Source organism: Sorex araneus, chromosome 3, assembly GCF_027595985.1.
Source record: "Sorex araneus isolate mSorAra2 chromosome 3, mSorAra2.pri, whole genome shotgun sequence".
Classification (NCBI taxonomy): Eukaryota; Metazoa; Chordata; class Mammalia; order Eulipotyphla; family Soricidae; genus Sorex; species Sorex araneus.
Window position 1 is genome coordinate 74309973 of NC_073304.1, and position 5751 is coordinate 74315723.

Consider the following 5751-nt stretch of genomic DNA (forward strand, 5'->3'; position numbering starts at 1 on the left):
TCCCCAAGCTTAGAGCTGGGAGTAGCCCTCACCCCCCTGCAGGCCTGGCCCCAAGACAATCAAAGCAAAATAAAGAGATAGATGAGAACATACCCCAGGGGGTGCTCATGGAGGTTACAGCTGCCTATTGATGATCAGTTTATCTTTCAGGGACTCAGAACAAGACAGCAGGATGGTAACAGAGCGAGGCAGGGTGGCTTTCCATCAAGGCAGGGTACTGAATGGGAAAGAGTCAGCAGCCCAGTAGCCCCGGATTCAGGTTCCGACTCCCCTATTTTAATGAGCTGAGTGGCCTTGAGGTAAGTCACCTTTCCTCTCAGTCTATTTTCTCATCCGAAAGAGGAGAGTATAATAGTGTTCATCTCATAGAATTGATTAAATAAGAGTGCCTTGAAGCAAGTAAACCCTCAGTAAATAGTTATAATAATCATTGTCAGGCGAGGGATGTGGCTTGGTGATAGAGCACTTGCTTGGCAAGTGTGAGGTCTTTTAAGTCTGGTCCCTAGCACTGCAAAGATACAGAAAAAAAACTGTTAACAATTCTGTTGGGGATGGGGGTGAGAGCAATAGTACAGCGGGTAGAGAATTTGCCTTGCTGGTGTCTGACCCAGGTTCGGTCTCTGGCATCCCATAGGGTTGGACCCCTAGGCACTGCCAGGAGTAATTCCTGAGTGCAGAGCCAGGAGTAACCTCTGAGCATCACTGGGTGTTACTCCAGAAAGCAAAACAAAAGAGTATTATTTCTTTATCTCTCAGCAATAAAGACATTATAGCCAAAAGAAAACCCATAGATAAAAAAAAAACAACAACAACACCTTTTTAGGGCTGGAGCGATAGCACAGTGGGTAGGGCGTTTGCCTTGCACACGGCGGACCTGGGTTTGATTCCCAGCATCCCATATGGTCCCCTGAGCACCACCAGGGGTAGTTCCTGAGTGCAGAGCCAGGAGTAACCCCTGTGCATCCCTGAGTGTGACCCAAAAAGCAAAAGCAAAAAAAAAAAAACAAAACACCTTTATTGGGGGGGAGGCACGCCTGACAGTGCTCAGGGCCTGCTGCTAGCTCTGTATTTAAGGCCCACTCCTGGCAGGGTTCATGGAACCACATGGAGTGCCAGGATATGGCAAGCACCTAACCCACTGTACTATCTCTCCAGCCCCAGCCATTGTTTTTTTTTTTTGCTTTTTTTTTGGGGTCACACCCGGCAATGCGCAGGGGTTACTCCTGGCCCTGCACCCAGGAATTACTCCTGGCGGTGCTCAGGGGACCATATGGGATGCTGGGGATCGAACCCAGGTTGGTCTCGTGCAAGGCAAACGCCCTACCCACTGTGCTATTGCTCCAGCCCCCCAGCCATTGGTTTTTGATAGAAAGCATGTTGTGTGTGTGGGAAAAGCACCAGAAAATCTACAATCCTTAGGGAGGCAGAGACTAATGCTCAGAAGTTTAAGTCCTGCGTTTGCAAGCAGGAGTCCCATCCCTGAGGGCTCCTGCACGCACCAAGCACAATCCTAGAGTCTCTGCTCTTTTCTTTATTTGGTTTTTTTTGTGCCACGATTGACTTAGAGATTATTCTCGGCTCAGGGCTCAGGGGTCACTGCTGGTGGTGCTGGGAATGTGTGTGTGTGTGTGTGTGTGTGTGTGTGTGTGTGTGTGTGTGTGCCATGCAGTCAGTGTTGGGGATTGAACACCCAGGTCTCCTTTAGACAACTCTGGCTAACACAGCTCTGCTGTCGAGAATTCCTGGCATCGCAAGCAATTTCCCACTGTAATTTGAGTCAAACATGTGTGAGATCTGGAATGAAAAAGACTGTGACATCCTAGTAAGCTCAGTCATCATCTATATACAATATCACTTGGCTGAGAGTGTGACCCCGGTGAGCTCTCTGAGATTCTCATACAACCACTATACGAGAGAATAACACAACTGAAGGATGCAAGCCAGCCCTAGTGTGGCCAAGGATGTCTTGAAACCTAAGGAAGCACCCCTAACTGACTGTGGGCTCACCACAACCCAGTGTGTGTGCCACATGCCCCCTGTCTCCCATCACAACATCCATGGACACAGAGGGTGTGGTGGGGAGCAGCCGAAGATGGAGCTGGGAGGCTGGAGTGATTGTACAGCGGGTAGGGCGTTTGCCTTGCATGTGGCTGACCCGGGTTCGATTCCCAGCATCCCATATGGTCCCCTGAGCACCGCCAGGAGGAATTCCTGAGTGCAAAGCCAAGAGTAACCCCTGTGCATCGCCGAGTGTGACTCAAAAAGCAAAAAAAAAAAAAAAAGAATGTCAACTCATTTTCAGGTAAAAGCCTGCATGCTGCTTGGATAACGAAAACAGGGGAGCCAGCAGGCCTTTCTACTGCAACCTTGAACCTTGAGAGCCAGAGGTGGACACTGGGGGGCTGATAAAATAGCTGGCTTGGGGGGTTCAGATTTGCCAACTGTTAGCTGTGGGGCCTTGTAGTAAGTCCACTCTGACCCTTTGTTTTTCATGAAATGGAGGTGCTGCTCATCTGCCCTTCTAATACGAGTACAAACAAATTATCTCATTTCCTATGTTTCAGTTATCACGTTCAATTTCCCCCAATTATCTTGCTAATATCTATTATAGGCTTTTTTTCCCAGGCCCAGAGCCAATCAAGGATCACACTTAGCATTTAGCTCTTCTTGCCTCTTTCTTGTCCTTTAATTTGAAACTGTTCTCCCACCTTAGTGTGTAGCTCCATTATATTGATATTTTGAAAGTGTTCGGGTCATTTGTCTTGTTGGGTGTTGTGAGGATGAAATTCGACAGTATTTTTTTTTTTCATTTTATTGAATCACTGTGAGACAGTTATAAGCGTTCATGTTTGGGTTACAATCACACAATGATCAAACACCCATCCCTCCACCAGTGCACATTCCCCACCACCAATATCCCGGGTATACCCCCCCCCCTTTCCCACCCTCCGCCTGCCTCCATGGCAGACAATATTCCCCATACTCTCTCTCTACTTTTGGACATTATGGTTTACAATACAGATACTGAGAATTTATCATGTTTGGTCCATTATCTACTTTCAGCATGCATCTCCCATCCTGACCGATTCCTCCAGTCATCATTTTCTTAGTGATCCCTTCTCTATTCTAGCTGCCTTCTCCCCTCTGCTCATGAGGCAGGCTTCCAGCTATGGAGCAATCTTTCGGGCCCTTGTATCAACTGGAAATTGGACAGTATTTTTAAGAACTGTGCTGTTGAACCAGTGTGACCAAGTAGTTAACTAGGGGGGAAAATCTTTCTCATTCAAAAAAAATGCATTAAAAAAATCTTTCTCATTCAAAAAAAAAATGATGGGGCAGGGTAATGGTACAAGGGGTACAAGTGCAAGACTTTCACCTTGCACTTGACTGACCCAGGATCAATCCCCGTCATCCCATATAGTCCCTGAGCCTCCCAGAAGTGATCCCTGAGCACAACCAGGTATGGCCAAAAACAAAAAAAATGGGGATGTGGTGGACACACCAGAGGGTGCGCAGGGCTTACCCCTGGCTCTATGCTCAGGGGTCACTTTTAGCAGTGCCCAGGGGACCTTTTGTGGTGCTGGGGATTGAACCCTGGTTTGACCACATGTAAAATAAGTGTCTTACCAGCTGTACTCTCTCTCCAGGCCCAATTTCCCTCATTTAGTTATTAAATGTATTTCCTCATTGCTTACTGAGCACAATTACTGAGCACAATTACATCAGCTGCTGTAAAAAGAGGGAAAAGGCAGAGTAGTTCTTTTCTTTCTGTGGGGGCACATCCAGCAGTCCTCGGGGATCACTTCTGAGCATCGCTATGGTACTGGGGATTGAGTCACTGACCCACAACATTCAAAGCAAGCCCCCAACCCACTGCATTATTGCTTAGGCCCCAGCAGAACAGTTCCTGGGCACATCACCTAGGAGTCACTCCAAGCACTAGAGAAGAAATAGCCTCTGAGCACTTCCTGATGTAGCACCAAAAGTGAAAAAACCCAGCAACAGTTCTTTTTTTGCTTGTGGGCCACACCTAGCAGTGCTCAGGACTCACTTCTGGTTGGGCTCAGGGGACCATATGGGGTGCTGTGGATCTAAGCGGTGTTCAAGGCAAACGCGTTACTTGCTATACTATCACTCTGCACCCTCCCCCCACACACACACTCCCATTTCTTTACCAGAGATGTCGCTCAATGGCAAGCACATACCTTGCATGCATGATGAGACCTGGGTTAAATTCCTGCACCACAAAACAAAATAGTTCTTGACTAAAAAAAAAAAAAAAAAAAAAGACATGAATTCTTGGCTGTAATCTAAAATACGGTTTAGACCATTTACTAGTGTGAAGTTACTTATATGTGAAACCAAGCACTGCATGCTAGTAAGAGGGAAGGAAGTAGGGTTAGGCCTGGCAATGTGGAGCTCGGTGTTCCCGCCCCCACCCTGGAAGAGCAAGGAAGTGGTCAAACAGTGTGGGCTGAACTGAAGTAGGATCTGAACTGGCTGACCAGAGGAGACAGACATTATTCCCTGAGGACAAGGAGTGACCCCTGAGTGATCCTTTGACCAAAGAATAATATCTGTATATGAGGAGAGGATGGAGGAAAAATAGCTGAAGGGCTAGGGGTGAGTGATTAAAAATTCATATATAGGTGGGGCTGGAGCGTTAGTATAGTGGGTTGGGTGGTTTGCCTTGCACACAGCTGATCCGATCCTCAGCAACTCATTTGGTCCCCCTGAACACCGAAAGGAGCAATTCCTGAGTGTAGAGCCAGGAATAACCCCTGAATATTGCTGGGTATGACTCAAAAAACTAACTAAATAAACAAAATTCATATGTAGGGGCCTGAGCAACAATAGTACAGTGAGTGGGTAGGGCATTTGCAGTACCCCACCTGTATTAAAACCTAGGCATCCCATATGGTCCCCTGAGCACTCATAATTCCTGAGTGCAGAGCCAGGACCAAGCCCTGAGAATCTCTGGATGTGTGACCTTCCCACCCCCAAAAACATTCCTGTGTAACTGGGGTGAGAGAGATAGCAGAGGGGTTAAGACATTTGTCTTGCATGACCCTGGAATTCCTTTGTACCACCCCTGAGCACAGGGCCAGGAGTAAGTCCCCAGCATCCTCAGTTGTGGTCCCCGAAAGTCTGAAACACACCAAAATCCTGTAAAATTCAAGTGTGATCAAACTAGGTTTCAAATGGAAAAGGGGAACCCTTTTAGAGCCCTTGAGAGCATATTCTTAGTCCAAAGAGGAAAATTGTGACTCATGCTCAGCAAACAAGCCCCAAAGTGTAAAACTACTTTCACCTGAAACATGTCCCGTAGCGTCCCCTCCGTGCGTGTTTATTTAAAAGGCGGGCGTGTTGGGCAGCAGACGTGACCCAGAGACACTCCACCTGGAAAATCACGAGCTGGGGCTCACGCACCTAGTCCTTGATGCTTAAGCCGGCTTCAGAATTTTACTAATTAACCAAGTTGAGCAAACTGTCGGACGGAACTCGCTCACTGTGTTATTTATATACTGGGGTGGTGTCTGGGGCCTCCTCTTTTCGCCGAGGGAAAACACCTAGGGACCGGGAGAAGAGCGGGCGGGGCGAGCGAGCACGCGGGGCCGAGTCCGGTCGGGCGTCGGGCGGCCCCCAGGGGCCCCCCGGGGCCCGAGCCTCGGGCGCGGCGCGTGTGCTCGCGGGCGGGGCGGCCCGCGGCCGGCGGCGGCCAATCGGGGCGGGCGTCCGGGGCGGGGCGGG